Below are 19,354 nucleotides of genomic sequence, written 5' to 3' on the forward strand. Positions count from 1 at the left end.
GGCACAAACCCACCTTCGCTGGACCAGACAGGAGTGGCAAAAAGTGCTCTTCACTGATGAGTCACGGTTTTGTCTCACCAGGGGTGATGGACGGATTCGTGTTTATCGTCGAAGGAATTGAGCACGTCTGGGACCTGTTGAATCGCAGGGTGAGGGCTAGGGCCATTCCCCCCAGAAATGTCCAGGAACTTGCAGGTGCCTTGGTGGAAGAGTGGGGTAATATCTCACAGCAAGAACTGACAAATCTGGTCCAGTCCATGAGGAGGAGATGCAATGCAGTACTTCAAGCAGCTGGTGGCCACACCAGATACTGACTGGTACTTTTGATTTTGAGCCTCCCTTCATTCAGGGACATATTGTCTTATGGTGTTGACTCTTTTAGTGTTCATACAAATATTTACACATTAAGTTTATTGAAAGTAAAAACAGTTGAAAGTCAGAGGACGTTTCTTTTTTTGCTGAGTATATAATGGTATGTGGTAACGCAAATTATGTTATTATAATAGTAAGTTTATAGTTGTCATTGTAGAATCAACACTGAACAGGGTGCCAGCCCGTCTAAGGGCTTATTCATATGAAACAAATCAATCTTAGGGATATGGGAGAATACGAGAGACATGGGGAACTTATAAAAACTGTATACAGACAGTGACCAGAAGAGAAGTTGAATTTAGGTTGCCTAAAGTTTCCTAAACAAAAATAAGGAAAATAAGGGACAACCTGAGCTAATGACGATTGGGGCGATTTGTGAGGATGGGTGCTTGGAATGTGGGTTTAAAGTGTTGTTGCCAGGTGGTCCCCCTTGGCACTGTTGACATAACCTCCCCCTTGAAGTTTTGGCACTGTATGAAAAATGAAACAAAGCGTGCCATTACAGAACACAACATCTCGAATACAAGTGGCTGAAATGAGTTTCCTCCGCAGGGTGTCTGGGCTTTCCCTTAAAGATAGGGTGAGAAGCTCAGTCATCCGGGAGGGGCTCAGAGTAGAGCCGCTGCTCCTCCGCATCGAGAGGAGTCAGATGAGGTGGCTCAGGCATCTGATCAGGGAGGAGGCCCAGGGGAAGACCCAGGACACGCTTGAGGGACTATGTCTCCCGGCTGGCCTGGGAATGCCTTGGGATTCTCCCGGAAGAGCTGGAAGAAGTGGCCAGGGAGAGAGAAGTCTGGGCCTCTCTGCTTAAGCTGCTGCCCCCGCGACCCGACCTCGGATAAGCAGAACAGGATGGATGAATGGATGGATGGATGAACATTGCTGTTTCCAATATGGAACAATTTTGTAAGGTGTGATTGACAACCCTAACTTGAACCCATTTACTGTATATGGAGATGTCAGTGAGCCTGGAGTAATAAATATCTGGATCCTCATACTCCCTTCAGAATTAAAAATACAGATGTGCAGAATCCTGAGCATTCTAGAATCTCCCAAATTTCCATCATTTTATTCAGTTGTTTTAAACATTATTAATCACAATCACAATTAAGGGTTTCTTTCACCATTTAATCTTGTAAAACATAAGACTCAAGAACCAAAAAGAAATCTTGGATATAAAGGTTATAAAATATTAAGAATATTTGGTTTGTAATAGAGCCTTGCAATCTTTGTCATTTCACCCCAGTTTCTTTAGCTTTCTAGGAAATAGCAGTTTGGATAATAAAGGGGAAAAATAGACAGATTTTAAATGGTTTTTAATTACTCTGTAATCTAAAACTACAACAGGGATTGCAAGCTAATCGATTAGCTAAAAGACTAAAGCAAGTGATGGACTCTGCTGTCAGTAAACAGATTGAGCGTAGCAGAGAGAAGGATTCTGATAAGCCTACTATGCGGCATGGCAGTAGAGGTAAGGACAATTGCTTAATGATGCAATTAATTAACATCTTTAAACAAACATTCTTCTATTGTGCATTTACACATTCTTACAGTATAATAGTGTAGAATAATTGTAACCTTTTTCTTATTCTGAATATTAGTGGGGAGCTTGTTCCTTCTTGTGCATCTTCCAACTTCAAATATATTCACCACAGTGTCACTAATATTAACACTGCAAAGCTGAGATAAAAACTGAGCACATCATAACAGAAATAGGAATTTTTAGACTGATATTAGTACTTTTTCTAGTAGTCACCAAGATGATCAAAAATGAAATTTTGGCCGATAGTGACCAAGGAATTATGAGAACAAAAGGAACAGTAAAAAATCATTGTCTAAAAACAGCCTTATGTCAGAAAATGAAATTGATCAACAAAGACAATCAGCAAACTAAAGTTGTATTCAGATGTTCATTGCAAAAGGTCCTCACACACACTTGTTTGATACTAGTTCAGTCTACTTCTTGAACCAATGGGCCATATTTGCTACCACTTTCTAACTATTCTACCAGGGTTAAACAGAAGACCACACAATGACAAGTCTAAAGGAGCCTGTTATGATATCCTTGCAATTTAATTTTTATATGGATATTCATACTGAGTTTTGAACCATGTAGAATTCAATTTTCTTAACCTTTCTTCATTTAAAATTTTGGCCTCATTTTGCCTATCATGAGTTGCTGCCATTTTGTGAGCAATTTCTACCATTTTACTAAGAAATTACCCTGGACATGCACAATTAGTGACGTCATCAGTTAGATATCATAAACGTCACGTGATGCACTTAACTGAGTTTATGGAGTGAAAACAAAGAGGTTGGTGCATTATTGGTTAGATTATGCTCTTAGCAAAGAAATCCTTCCAAAGGAAAAAATCAACAGTGGTTTTTGGCTTAACAACTGTGTGTTTGTCTTCCTTTTCTGGTTTATGTTTTATCTTCTGGTCCCATTCTATGTTATTTTCTGTCTCACTCAATCAGGCAAAACAGAGCCAAAATCATTGTGAGAAAGTGCATTAGGGGCCCGTGGAGGTCCAGAATTTTTCATTTTAAAATAGTGAAGCTCAGACAATTGCATAGTAGATAGATTAGTGGCCATGCAGCAGTAATAAGGGAATGGAGTATTTAGTTACGCACATACTTACCATTATCAGCAGTTCCATTGGTCAACATGCACAGGACTTACACTCATGGGGATAAAAAGGAGTCTGAGTAGTTGGTAAAGGACAGAAATAAAAAGAAAGCAAAGAAAAGGTAAAGTTGAGAAAAAGAAGACAGCTGGATCGGCCTAGAATCAGTGCAAAGAACAGGAAGCGAAGCAGTCGAGAGACTCTGATGCGGATCAAGGGCATTCTACTGGGGGATTGCCCCTGCTGAGCTCTGGGGCAGGAATGGTTGGGGCTTGTGTAGAATGCAGACTTTGAAGGATGATAGCAGGAAGGACCTAGAGGGTATCAACTGCGGAGGTTGGGGTGAGAGTTAACCAGAAGGTTGACCATGTTTTTTGATGTCTCAGCCCTATTGCAAGTCCCTAGAAAAGTGAAAAGGGGAGACAAGAGAGAGAGGGAGAGAACACTGAAGAAAAGGCAAGGGTGTGTTTTAATTCCAGGGTTTTTACAGGAAATATTTAATGGAATTTATTTGTTAGTTTTACAGTATCTTTACACACTACTTTGTTTTTATGTATTATTTATTGATTAAGAATGAGCTTCATTGTTTATTTGGGCACTGACTGTTTGAATAAATGTTTGTACCAATCTTCTTGTTGTGTGTCCTCATTGTACTAGTCCATCCTGTCCATGACTGTTGATGTTCTGGAAGATGTCAAGGCTGCAGGCACCCACGAGCATCACAGTCAAGGATAGAGTTACTAACAACAAATAACACAAAATGACAGCATAAATATTAAAAAATGTTTTAAAATATAATACAGTTGTTAAAACAATAGAATAAAATGTTACAAAAATACTACAAACCCATAATATTCATAATACAAACTATACATAGCTTTGCAAATGAAAAAAAATCTACAATATTCATATCTTAAAAATAGAATAAAGTACTATCTATATACTGTATATAATTTACTAAGGGCACGCACGACAGTGAGCGCAAGTAAGACAGAGCCACACCCGCCAACTCACAGAGCACCGCCTGCCAACTCTAAGACCATGGGATACACACGGTAGAGCCCCGCCCGCCAACTCTAACTCTCCTCCCGCGTCCAACCTCAAAACCAGTCCTGCCCACATGCAGCCTATATGGCATTTCTCGCCAAGCATCTGCAGTATGCTTGCAAAATAAAGCAATCTCTACATGCAGCGAAAATGTACTTCTCCAGCTAGATTCCATGCTCAGAACCATCAAACCCTTCGCTAAATTATACAAACACATGCATGAAATTGCTCAGTACAATCCAACAGCAGCTGTACGAATGCTTTTCGAGGAAAACCCTAGGCAGAATATACAACGCTACAATGCCCCAACATGTCACACCAATGTTGCAGCGATTTTCGTCGGAGAAGATGGTGAACCGCTTGCCAAAAGGGACATTTGCATCTGTCCCATAGGCAACTCTGTAGACAGATTTCCACATTCAATATGAATTGCAACCCTATGGTTTACCCACTTTTATTCCCTTATCAGAGACATTGGCTGGCACAAAGATTTACAACATGTTTCAGATAAAAGAACCGCCAAGCGAAGAAGGCTTACTCAATGCCAATTTTACACATACAGATTAGTAATGAGGAATATACACTGCTCACAAAAATTAAAGGAACACTTTAAAGAAACACATTAGATACATCAGATCTCAATATGAAGTTGGATATCTATACAAATAACGACAGGGCAATGTCTTAGGAACAAAAGGATGTCAAGTCTTTTAATGGAAATAAAAGTTTTCTGCCTACAGAGGGCTCAATTGTGTAGACACCCTAAAATCAGAGTGAATTGAAGATGTGGCAGGCTAGTCCATTTTTTCAAAAACTTAATTTCTGCTACTCAAAATGCTTTTCAGTATCTTGTGTGGCCCCCACGAGCTTGTATGCATGCTTGACAACATCGGGGCATGCTCCTAATGAGACGACGGATGGTGTCTTGTGGCATTTCCTCCCAGATCTGTATGAGGGCATCCCTGAGCTGTTGTACAGTCTGAGGAGCAACCTGGCGGCGCCTAATGGACCGAAACATAATGTCCCACAGATGTTCTATTGGGTTTAAGTCAGGGGATCGTGAAGGCCATTCAATTGTTTCAATTCCTTCATCCTCCAGGTACTGCCTGCATACTCTTGCCACATGAGGCCGGGCATTGTCGTGCATTAGGAGGAAACCAGGACCTACTGCACCAGCGTAGGGTCTGACAATGGGTTCAAGGATTTCATCTCGATACCTTATGGCAGTCAGAGCACCATTTCCTACGCAGTAGATGTCTGTGCGTCCCTCCATGGATATGCCTCCCCAGACCATCACTGACCCACCACCAAACCTGTCATGTTGAACACGTTGCAGGCAGCATATCGTTCTCCTTGTCTTCTCCAGACTCTTTCACGCCTCTATCACAGCTGCTCAGGGTGAACCTGCTCTCGTCTGTAAAAGTACAGGGCGCCAGTGGCGGACTTGCCAATTCTGGTGTTCTTGAGCAAATGCCAGTCGAGCTCCACGGTGGTGGGCAGTGAGCACAGGGCCCACTACAGTACATCGGGCCCTCAGGCCATCTTCATGAAGTCTGTTCCTGATTGTTTGGGTAGAGACATTCACACCAGTGGCCCTCTGGAGGTCATTCTGTAGGGCACGAGCAGTGCTCAGCCTGTTCCGCCTTGCACAAAGGAGCAGGTATCGGTCCTGCTGATGGGTTGAGGACCTTCTACGGCCCTGTCCAGCTCTCCGAGAATAACAGCCAGTCTCCTGAAATCTCCTCCATGTTCTGGAGATTGTGCTGGGAGACACATTAAACCTTCTTGCTGCAGCACGTGTGGATGTGCCATCCTGGAGAAGTTGGACAACCTGTGCAACTTCTGTAGGGTTAAGGAATCGCCTCATACTGCCAGTAGAGATAATTACTCAAGCCAACACTAGCACGAGTGGAAAACCAGCCAAAAAAGATCAAGAGGGAGAAACTTGAAATGACCTCCACATGTAAAACCAGTCCTGTTTTGAGGGTTTTCTAATTGTTGCCACTTTAGTGCACCTGTCGTTAAGTCCATGAACACCAATACAGCTGAAAGTGATTAACAATGACCTCAGCTGCTTAACCAACCAGAAAATTATCAGACAGGTTTAATTGATTTCATGCCAGGCCCAATAAAAAAAGTGTTCCTTTAATTTTTGTGAGCAGTGTATTTAGTGTTTTGCACTCCAGTGGCGAACTATTCCAACAGTATGTCGTAGATGCGTATGTTAAAACAGAGGGCCCGCGTCTCACTTATCTCAGATTAGATCACCAAAATTTGCGCGTGGAAGAATACAAAGGACTGTCAGACGTGCTGAAAGCAAACGCTAAAAACATTTCCAGGAAGTCCAAGATACATGCAACAAAACTTGAAGGATGCCATGGCCATAGTACATAAATTCGGACAGCCTCATTTATTTATCACTTTCACATGTAATCCTGCTTGGCCGGAAATTCTACGTGCACTGTCGGATACCAAAAGACCGGAGCACAGACCTGATATCCCACATGCTGTTTACTCTTCACAATAATTCTAACAACCAGTCTTCAGCCAGTTGTACATGGCTTTTTCTAGGGTTAGATCTTTCGACTCATTATCTGTCGTCACCAAAACACCCATTCACACCTTCGTCTTTCAAGAAGTATTTATTTCTTCTTGATTTCTGAATTCATTTCTAACCGTTTTCCGTTCCTATTCCTACACGCTACGACGGGCTTCGGCTAGTAGTAATAAATCAATTTAAGTACAGAGTAACACAACAGCTATATAAAAAGTTTAGGGCATGTTGTACACAAAACTAAAATTAGATTGGGTGGCAACATAAGCTGTAACTGTTAAACCAATAAGCATGATATGATTTTTTGTTGCCAGTAAAATAGTACTGCTATGATAAACTTTTCTTATTTCTCATTTTCAAAATGTATACATTTTTATTCTTGAAATTAACAATGGTATTTAATGTAAAACACATTTTAATATGGAGTCGCACATGTTGTGAGTAAAAAGATTTGTTCATGAACAGGGTCAGATTTATTTTCATAATATTTTATTTGGATTTTAGAAACCTAACCACCTAAATTATGAGGCAAACTTGCAGTTGATATAAATCTTTGCCAAGAGAATTAGTAACGTTGGAAAATTCAATATGGCGGCCGACAGTGACGTCATACCACCGAAATAAGTACGTACATCGGTTTTGGTTAGCATAGGAAAGCCACCTACCAAATTTCGTGAAGATGGGGTCAGCCTTCTACCTACATGGGAAGTTGGAAAATTAGTGACGTTGGAAAGTTCAATATGGTGGCCGACAGTGGCGTCATACCATCGAAATAAGTATGTACATCGGTTTCGGATAGTGCAAAGAAGCCGCCTACCAAATTTCGTGAAGATGGGGCCATAAATAAGAAAGGTCAACATGGCGGACGTTGTCAACCGTTATGACCGTTACGTGTAGAATTTCGAAATGAAACCTACTTAACTTTTGTAAGTAAGCTATAAGGAATAAGCCTGCCAAATTTCAGCCTTCTACCTACATAGGAAGTTGGAGAATTAAGGATGAGTCAGTGAGTGAGTCAGTGAGGGCTTTGCCCTTTATTAGTATAGATCAAAGGAAAATATGCTTAAGTTACATAACACTCTAGGGAAACCCCACATGGAGCATTGTGTCCAGTTTAGGTATTCATAATACAAAGAAGACATAGCAGCACTAGAGAAAGTCCAAAGGAGAGCGATGAGGCTGATTCTGGGAGTGAGAAGTTTGAGTAATGGATAAAGATTGAAGGAGTTGAACCTTTTTTGTTTAAGACTTACAGGTGAAGTGACTTAAGTTTTCAAAATTATTTATTTATTTATTTATTTGTTGATCAACTACTTGATTGGCTGTATTATTTTTGCTGCGAGTCTGTATCCTTGTTTTTTATGTTTCTTCTGCTGTATGCATCCAAATTTCCTCGTATGATTAATAAATTTAATCAAATCTAATCTAATGTAATCCATTTTAAACTATGGAAGGAATTAGTACAGAGGATCCCAGCTATTATTTTAGAATACATTTTTTTTACTTTTTACAGCGACTCAGATGGAAACTCATTAAGGTTGTATTTTGCACAAACATTAGAAAGTCTCTCTCTTCACACAGAGAACCGCAGACACAGGGGACAAACTACAAAGTATTGTGGCAGAAAGATGGACTTTAGGGACCCTCAGATCTCCATTTGATGTTATTTTGCGGAAATTAGGTGGATTCAATTGGTGAGCTTTGTTGGGATGAATGGCCTGTTCTTGTTAAAATTGTTCTAATGTTCTAAGAATGACCACAGTGCATGCACATGTTCAACATCAGCTCTACTATGACTTCAGAAGCAGTGATGGTGACCAAGCAACACATAACACAAACTTCAACTGCAGATAGAAAAATGAAAACAATGAATTACATTAATACTATAATATGAAATTATACCATTAGTCAGATACTAACAATATGAAGCCACTGATATGATGCACCTTAATCATTAAGTTTTAAGAGGCTGGTTCCTGCCTATTACTTCACTTTTTCAGTAATTAATTTATTTTTTAATTCATCATCTCATATTTATTTTTAGCCTAGATAATTAAAGAATTGCTCTGAAAATAATTTAACCTGTGCTTCTACTACAGCAATGGCCAACCTTTTCATTTAAGTAAATATTAAAACTACAACAGAAGAGTATAACCTAGTATGTCATTAAAAATCAGTATTATTTACTTATTTATTTTTGTTTGTTTATCTCAAGGTTTTCTAGTCATGATACTGGTGGGTTTTACTGTAAACCCTTTAACTAGTTTTTCACAAGCCAATCCTGTTAATGAAGCATATTCTTTAATTACAATATACCCACTCAAATAACCCATACTCAAGCCCATAACACTGATCTGAAACAAAATTATTTACTGGAAACATGGTGGCACAGTGGTGCTAGGGTTCAAATTCTGCACCTGATCACTTTCTGTGTGGAGTTACATGTCCTCCTCTATAGGCCGCAGGGTTTTCTTCATGTTTTTTTTTTCAATATCCTCAAGATTGTCATGTTAGATTGATTTGCAATTCTAAATTGGCGCCATTTGAATGTGGTAAGTGGGCCCTATGATAAACTAGCTTATAAGTTTTCTTACTGTACAAGCTTTGCTAATATAGGTTTCTGGTAAAACATAGCCATTTTGAAACTTTATTTCAACTTCTTTAATTTCTTCACATTTAATTTTGATGTTTTGTTGCACTGTTTGGCATTCTGACAGCAAGTTAACAGTCACTTTCTTTGGATGGAATTAGTTTCAACGTGATGTTTACAGTTTCAGACATTTCAGTGTTGATAACAACCATCAGTGTAAATTCATGCATGTATATTTTAGAGCCCTACTGCTTCCAATTACTGCTCTTTCAATTTAAGTGCATCAAATCTGTATTTAATGCTTTGGGTATGCAGTTAATGTAAGGCAGTTAGGGCATCCTGTCTTGAAGAACATTCAGGTCACATGCTGTAGAAGTGTTGGATTTGGAGATGTTTCTTCTTTTTGGATCTTCCATTGCTAGCTTTTCTAAAAGAAATGTACTCTCTGAAAATTGATTGTCAACATTTCCATTTACAGCATTTAAAAACAAAAAGTAAATAATAATACAAATATGGTAAGAGAGTTGCATTGTTGATGGTCTTTGTATATTAATGGCTTTTGAACATTAAAATAAATGTCTGTCACCAGAATAACTTCCTTATCAGTCAGTAAAGTTCCATAAACCTAAAAACTTTCAAATGTTTACAATTTCAATGGATGTTTAATTGCTAAAATTATTTATCAATCAATGTTCAATATCTGCGGTCGGTTGGCACCCTGCCCAGGATTGGTTCCTGCCTTGTGCCCTGTGTTGGCTGGGACTGGCTCCAGCAGACCCCCGTGACCCTGTGTTCGGATTCAGCGGGTTGGAAAATGGATGGCTGGATGGATGTTTAATATTTAACCCTTTTCCTAATTAGTGACCAGTTTTTCACTGCAAATAAACTTCTTTTGCCCTCATTTTAATTGACTTGCTATTTAAGTCTCAGCCCCCTCAATTGTTTCTTGTTTCTTTAATTAAGGGCCATACAATAATGAGATTCAAATCAGGCCAACATGTGTTAGTTGCAGTGTGCTCAAAGTATGGGGCAATCCTGTGCTGATCTGGTCTTAGTCCATATTTACGGTAATAAGACTAACTTTGGGGTTTTGCTCTTTTGCAGTATGCCTGGCAGCGGAACAAGACCTTGACCAATTGCAGTTGCAGTGGGCTTTTTGGAGTCTGAGATGGGGAACAAAGATGCATACTAATTTAGACCACCTTGAGAGCAAGTTTAACAAACTTAGTATGTTAGGTAATGTTACAAAATAAATTCCAGACAGACTGTTATGGACATGAAGAATCACAAATATGCGAGTGAAAATATCAGAACAGTATTTTATTTGGACAGAAGTATAGTGTGATGCTGAAATAAAATAAATTGAACTCAAATGAAAATTTATATTGCGTAATATAAAAAACAGAAAAATATGGAACAGCATACATTTAACCATTATTAATCCAAAGTAAAAGTATTTCGCTCAGCTGCCAGTTTGGACAGTGTGCATTAAAAGATTCTGCTAGTTTCCTCCATCCTGTATTCCTTCAGGGTGTCATATTGTATCTTTGCAAGTGCTTTCCAGATCTGATATGAGATCTCTCACACTATGTATTATAGAGCACCTATGTGCTACTGTGAAGTTTGCACCATGATGAGGAATTCTTTACGGATATTGTCCAACATCAGGTATTTTATACGCTTTGGTGACTGTTGGATTAATTTGGTTATTAGGAAAAGCTTAGTGCATAATTAATGACAAGTATTAAGTGTTTGGTATTATCTACATAATTGAGAAAATTAGTTATACAGTAGCATTATCAAATTAATATCCTTACATAGTTTCACATTCTTGGAACATCACATATAAAAATAAAATGAGTCAATATATATTAGATCAACAGGTGCTGATATAGTGTACTGCGTGGAAGAGCATGAAGTAATGCTGAAACACTGAGAGTGGGTGAGAAATTAGAAATCTCAGCTACTTTTAGGTAGGAGTAGAATTTCTAAGGCATTATCTACAGGTCAGTTGGAGATTGAAGTTGACATTTGAAGTAATCCTGACCTTCCAGTCAGGACATGGGGAAGAGAGAAGTGATTCATTTAAGCAGGGCTGATATCAGCTTCCTAAAATCCTGTTGCAGCTACAATAATATTGACTCACTAAATACAGTTAAATCACAAAATATATATAATGTGAATTTGTGATCTTTATAGCTTTCCTAATACCCATGTTACTTTTTTCTCACATATGCCAGTGTGCACACTGAGTTACAGAGAGATGGTAATTCCTCACGTACGATTCTTCAACTGTTTACCTTTCATTGTCATTACTTTGTATATACTTTCGATTGATTTCATGGCCATTTCTGATGCTCAACATGAATAACATTTACAATAACGACAGCAACTCTCATTTGCGATCTAATATACCTTAATGATTGTGATTATTGTTATTAAGTTTACGTACTTTTTCCCTGTGCTCTGTCCTTTTAAAGTGATAAGAAAGTGCTTTTGTAAGTAATAAATTGGGACAGGGTGAGATGTTAAATGCCAGCACCCTGTTCAAAGACAATCAGACAGCCAGCAGAGCAAACCAAGGAGAAACATAAAAACACAAGAAGACTAACTGCATATTAGTTAAAGTTGGTATTAATCTATTCTAATTTTGACTGTACACTTAGACTTGGACCTTAGCACTTAGACATGAGCATCATCTCCTCTTAGTAGTGTACTACATAGTCTTGATCTACAGCTGGTATGGCACTACCTCAGGTACAATGCATCTGACCCCACATACCCATCTAAGTAGGCTGATACTGCCACAAATTTATAACAGAACAATAATGATGTTACCAATACAAAAGGTTAATACAAGACAACAGCATCATGTATATTAATAGAACTAAAAAGTAAATTAAGTTAAACTTGACATCAAAAACAGAAACTGCATGTCAAAAAAATTGTAAAATAAATTGAAATACACATGCAAAATGTATCTGTTATTACAAGATGGAGTGTTAGTCCATAGCATCAATAGCATCAATATAATCTTGTACCTTGCTATGTTCATCCTATATTTACAATCTGCCTTCTTACTGTATATCCTCCTGAGTTAAGTTTACTGTCAAAATAAGAGGAGTATGGTGTGGTGCAATTGTTAGCTGTCTTCAATCTTCAGGAGAATGGAATATAATGCATCCCCTACCTGATCTTTGTCTTAGTGGAATTTGCATGATTTCCTGATTTCAAGTGTTTTTTTATATTACAGTATTGTCTCACTTCCCAAATACTTGTATATTAGATGAAGTGGTGACTAAAAACTGGTTCAATTCATGTTGGCATGTGTGTTACTGTGTTGTAGGAAGGACTGGCTTCCAGATAGCTGGACTGCACCTTAAACTTAATATGATTAAGATAAACTTTCCTCCCTCTACCACTCTCACATATTTTAAGTAAAAGGAATTCAGTAAATTGATTTGTTCTAAAATACCAAATAGGAACAAAGTTACTAAAATGTATTTCTGAAAGATTATGTAAGGGACCGAAGTAAAAAATATTACAATATGATATAAACCTTGGAGAAAATATACTTCAGGGCTGTATCAGTCCTAGAACAAGGAAGGCTGTACAACATCCAGACCAGCTGGCCACTAAACCTGTCCCTAGGCAATCTAACATAACAGAGCAAGAAACTTTCAGTCAAGTGTACAAGACTGAAATGGAGTTTTATGGAAGGTGCCTATTGAAAGTAGATCTACTGTGACACTCTGTCCCATGGCTTTGAAAATCTGTTTCCTCAATGATAGCAAAGGAAGTTACATAGAGAATCAAGTGGTAATGAATAAGCAACAGTTGATATTTAAGCCACACTGACAAAGTAGCAAAACAAACAAGAGACATTCATGAGCCAGAAAAGTCACTCCAGGAACCAGTGAAGATTTCCATTAAAATGTTGTGACCAATTATCATCAACCATATTAAGACCAATTAGGTAGCATTCACAAATATGGAACAAGAGTCAAATACCATTTGGAAGTAACAGTGTTTATCCTAGAAATTAAAAGACTGCAGAACATGGACACGTGGGTTACAACTTTAAGTAAAGCGGACATAAGTACATTTTAAACTCTTAATTAAATTGGTTCAATTAACCAATTTTTACTTTCTGAGAATAAGATAGTGGAATTACAATATTCCTTTACTATTCCAGCAGTAACAAATTGCTTTTATTTTCCATTGTATCAAAGATAGAGAGAGCGTGTGTTTGATTCACACACTAAATCTAAAACTATAAAATTAATATTAATGAAAAAAAACAATTCATTAATGACTTCATCCAAGGTTTTATGATTCTTTTCCACATCATTCCCTCTCCTTCCTTTTCATTAAACAGCTTGTATGGACAATTGATAAATGGGCTTCGAATTCCAGGATTACTTGTCAGTGGGGAGTGATGACACTGTTTTTGGAAGTTTTAAGTAAACAATTTTTGCGTTCCTTAATGTTGTCAAGAATGTTGATTTTCCAGAATCCTTCTGTTCTCACACAATAGATTTCCATTACAATATCATGTATCCTTTCGTCTAATAATTTTCAGAATCCACTTATTCCATTTAAAAGTTGCAGGGAGTCCATTACTAAAAGCTGTAAAGTGAGAATGTACAGGATTGGAATGGAGTGGCTACAGTGGCTGAAGAGTTTGCCTTCACTTGCTTGTACAAAATGCATCCAATCAACCAATTTATTTTTTTTTTCACCACTTGACAATTCTACATCAGTACTTAGTCTATGTCTCCCGTTTGGACCCTATAAATCTCTTAGAAGGACATGTAGGACATGTGCACACCTCCAGTTCAATGTAAAAAGGAGAGAAAAAGCGGTGATAAGCAACATAGCCTACTACACCCATGGAGGTTGTGTTAAACATTTTACAGTGGTCACAGAGACTGGTTAAAAAGATTTTTCACTAGGAGCGTGTTATGTGTATATATTTTACATTTTAATTGTCATTTTTAAAATACTGTTTTTCATATTTTATTGGTTTTTTTCTGTTCAAAAAAAGCTGAAGGTTTATGTTCATCCTTCATCTGGAGGGGCCTTTGTTATGTTTTGGGACTTTTCTTCTTATTTTGTCAGCTTGCTCTGCTAGGCCAGAATCATGCAGTTAGCAGTTTTGAGGCTAGCTAGATTTGGTGTGAGTCTCCTTGAGCAGGCTGTTTAGGTTGTGGCCCAGCATTTACAGGCCTTTTCAAGGGCCTAACACTCATTTTGTTTTGTTTGGAACCTCTAATCACAATAGGCTGTACAAAAGTAACACAACAAGTGCACTGTGTTGATCAATTTGTGTCTAACAAAGAGTACTTTCATTGACCTTTTCTAAATTTGCAAATCGATAAACTCACCATGTATTGTCACATTGGCTACTTAGCTAGCTAAATTTAGAGGTTTATTACCTGAGCCCAATGAGGCTCATCAAATCGTTATGTTTTGGACCATGTTTTGGTTTTTCACATACAACTCTGAGCTTGGGCTGACTTTTAGGTTTGTTTTTTAATATATTAAATATAATTGCATTTTTTTTTAACCTTTGCAACTCATTTCACTCTTGTTCTCTCCCCCTCTATTTCTCTCACAAATGTGGGTAACAGAAATAGGCTCTAGGTCATACAAGTTTACTTTTCCTTACTAGTGTAAACCATACATGATAATGGTGATATACATCCACCTATCCTTATCCAGCCCGTTATATCCTAACTACAGGGTCATGGGGGTCTGCTGGAGCCAATCCCAGCCAACACAGGGTGCAAGGCAGGAAACAAACCCTGGGCAGGGCACCAGCCCATCACAGAGGGGGCGCACACACACACACACACAAAGCGCACACTAGGGACAATTTAGAATCGCCAATGCACCTAACCTGCATGTCTTTGGACTGTGGGAGGAAACCTACGCAGACACAGGGAGAACATGAAAACTCCACGCAGGAAGGACCCAGGAAGTGAACCTGGGTCCCATAACTGCGAGGCAGCAGCGCTATCCACTGTGCCACCATGCCATCCCTGGTGATATACATGATAAATTAAAACCAGACTATAAGTTCTTTATTTCTGGTATTATTTATTTTGAGCCTTCCTGCATATTTGTCTCACAAAAGATACTTTATATGAAACAGATAATCTTTAATTTGATTTTAATTTTAGTTTGTGCTAACACAAATTGTGCTATCATGTGTACTCTTTCTCTTAAGATCACACTAGGTATTAGAAGAAGTTAGATCTAAAAATACTAAAATAATTTTGATAACCTTCTTAAATGGCTGGTTGAAGACATCTTTCACTGTCTTTAACAGCACATATAATATAACATCAGCCCAAAGGGTTTTCTTTTTTCTCTTTTTGTTTTTTGAAAATAAATAAATAAATATCATTCATTAAATTAATTTGCTATTTCTGATTTCTTTCAGTAATTTTTCCTCCATTATAGTTTCCAGTAGAGTGACACACATTGTGCTATCACGTGTGCTCTTGCTCTAAAGATCACACTAGGTATTAGATATAGTTATATCTAAGTTCTTTTATTTGCTGCTCCTAGTTAGTTTGTTATATCAGGAAAACAAACATATGCCTAGTAGACAGAATGTAACATCTTGTTTCTTAACAGTAGAAAAACTCATAATCCCAGCCCACCTTACATCTGTTCGCACCATTCCGTCAGCGTCTTTTGTGTTGTAAATGTCTTGATCAACAGAAGCAGCAAGCAGCCTGCTATCCCATCCCCTCACCAACTCAGAAAGGGCCGAAAGTTCTCTCAGCTCAAGTCTGTTTCTCTGCGTGTGAGTTGCCGGGAGTTATATAGGGTAAATAATATTTCACTATTTGGAACACAGGCATTTCATGTGTGGTTGCTGTCTACAACAATCTATGTAAACATATTATTAAAACTAAAACATTTTTCATGTTTTAGTAAGGGCGGCACGGTGGTGCAATGGGTAGCGCTGCTGCTTCGCATTTAGGAGACCTGGGTTCACTTCCCTGCATGGAGTTTACATGTTCTCCCCGTGTCTGAATGGGTTTCCTCGCACAATCCAAAGACATGCAGATTAGGTGCACTGGCGATTCTAAATTGTCCCTGGTCTGTGTGTGTGCCCTGCAGTGGGCTGGCGCCCTGCCTGGGGTTTGTTTCCTGCCTTGTGCCCTGTGTTGGCTGGGATTGGCTCCAGCAGACCCCCATGACCCTGTAATTAGGATATAGTGGGTTGGATAATGGATGGATGTTTTAGTAATAAATGACAAAATGTTGACATGAAGTGTATAATGTGTTAAGCCTGAAGTCCAAATATCAAATAAACATTTTCACAAAAAGTACAAGTATAACAAAACAAGTGCACTTTTATTTAAGAATACAACTGCAGAAAAAGAACTTGCGTTATGGTGCGACATTGACATGTCCTTAATATGATTGATTTGGTGGTGCAGCAGTAAGAACTGCTGACTCGTAATCAAGACGTTCGTGGTTCAATCCTGGACGCCTCTGTTTTGAGTAGTGAGCTGCTCTTATTCTTACTGTTACTAGTATTATTATTTATTCATTTTTATTCTCTCACTCACATTCATGCTTACTCCGATCTGACACTGCTGTTTTCAAATAAAGATGTGCTATAGCATTGGTGAATTGGTTCTACATCGGAGAAAAAGAACAGAAGTCCTCACTGCAAGAAACGTCCACTCACATATAAGAACAATATAAGAATAATAATCATTCTTTACATTTTTATAGTGCTTTTCTCACTACTTTAAGTGCTCCCCATGAAGATAAGACCCAAAACACAAATTCACAATTTTCTTACTGCAAGGCAGCAGCGCTGCGTGGATTAATCAAAGAATTAAAGACAACCTTTTTTTTAGAAGTCTGTGAATATTATAGAGACTTTGTAGTTATGTGCAAGCAGGATTCAATATCATACAAGCTGATTTGTGTCCTGGATACTTGACACTCTAGTGCAGTGATTCTCAAAATCAGACCAAGGGACCTCATGTGACTGTAATTTTTTGTTCCAGCCAAATTCACAGTCAGTAAGTCATTTACCTCTAATTAATTTCATTAACAATAATTGAAGAATACACTCCTGGAAACAACACTGAATGCTGAGAGTCTGCAATTATTTCAGTATCAGAGCCACTAAAGTGCTCATTATTAAGTAATGGATTAAAAAGCTACAGCACATGCAGCACTAAGGACTAAGTCGAAGAACTACCATTAGTGTTTATTGTAACAATTCCTTCCCTGTAAAGTGCCTCTTCTTCATCTTTGAGCAACTGGCCATGTCCCTGTTGGGCAGGATACTAATCCACACTCACCTAAAGTTTACTCATACAAGGCCACTGTTCAAGTATGAAGGGTCTTCCAAAACGTTCTTTACTTTTTCATTTGTAAGCCATTTCTGTGTGGTAGCCTGCTAACACTTTGCAACATTGCTAGATTTAGGCTGGTAGTTTTCTATCCTACTTCTACTTAATCTGCCCTTAGTGTATGAGATGCTCCTGAGATGTGAACCTGGCTGCATGTCTATCAGTTTATAACAAAGAGGTGTCATGTCATTCTTGTTGGTGGAATTTGTTAAAATGAGTATAGAAGCACTAGCATGCATCTAAGAAGAAGATTTCTACATTGTCTTCCATAAATCTGACTAAATAAAAAAATGTATATCTTTAGAGTAACCTCTTTGGAATGAGGTTGGTAACTGACATGACGCAGCAAGAATGCACAAACTACTGGACAATAAAATGAATCTGGAAATTAAATGGAGTCTCCTGAAATTGTGATGTAGCATTGCCAAGCAATGTGTCACATTGCAGAATTGTTTACTTATACCTACAAATAGTTTGCTTATAACTATAATCATATACTCATTTCTGGCACCGCATCCGAGTGGCAGCCTTTCCAGCAGCTCTGTATATGACTTTATCTTTTTACTTTTTTATCTCTATTTTTCTCTATTTCACTGATCACTTCTACCACTTTCTTTTATGTGGAATTGCTCCCTGGACACTTGTTACACATTTTTACTATTTTACTATTTTGTGAATTTCCCCTTGGGATTAATAAAGTATCAATCTATCTATCTATCCTCTATCTAATAATATTGAAAAATTAAAGACAGGTATGAATTACTGGTAAATAATTAATGGAATCTGTTATGTCTTATACCGCTGACTATAATCATATTGAAAGTACAATTATATTGAAATATTAGATTAGATAAATTACTTTTATATAATTAGTGCAGTCTGTTGTAGTTTTGTTTGTGTGGACTGCATGTAAATTTGCATATTTTAAAATAATTAGGACAGCCTTCTTAAATGGCCAGTAAATATCACAACAGGTTGAAGACTACATCTTTCACTATCTTTAATAACATATATAATATTTAATCAGACCAAAGGGTTTTCTTTTTTCTCTTTTCAAAATAAATAAATATCATTCATTAAATTAATTAGCTATTTCTGAATTTTTCAGTGTTTTTCCTCCATTATAGTTTCCAGTAGAGTGACACAGATTGTATTTTTATTTTATTATAAGTTCTTCTCTGGAAAGAAATACACATTTAAAAAAGTGCAATATGAGCATGTGTGCGCTCATTTGGTAATTCTGTTTTATATGCTGGTTATTTAACTCTGTAAATGGTTTCTTTATGTCTGCTTTTGTGCATATTTGTTTATTTTCAGCAACACTTCTTACCACACTGTCATTGCTGTGGCTTTGTTGATGAAACACTTCAGTCTCTTTCACTCAGTCTAGGTTGCTGTTAAAGACAAGTAGTAGCTTTCTACACTGAGAAGGTGTGAGAAATGCATAAGCTCTTCCTGGATGTTTCTTGCCAGTCTTTCTCACTTTTTCCATAAACCATGTGAAAAAAATGCTGACAAAACAAACAAATAAAAAAAAATATGCCCTGGTGTAGAAAAAACACATTCAAAGAAAATTTTCAATGATGGCTGGAGCAGTTAAAATACAAAGAATGCCAAATTCTGAATGAAATAATGATTGTGTTAGGAATATAAATGTAGTGATATGCATATTGGTGTGGTGTCTGGACTGGGGCAAAGGAAATAACAGTTTGAAGACAGATTCAAGTCATTTAATATGTCTGTGATCAAAATTATAAAAAATGTATGTAAA

This window comes from Polypterus senegalus, chromosome 4 (genome assembly GCF_016835505.1).
Source record: "Polypterus senegalus isolate Bchr_013 chromosome 4, ASM1683550v1, whole genome shotgun sequence".
NCBI classification, from domain to species: domain Eukaryota; kingdom Metazoa; phylum Chordata; class Cladistia; order Polypteriformes; family Polypteridae; genus Polypterus; species Polypterus senegalus.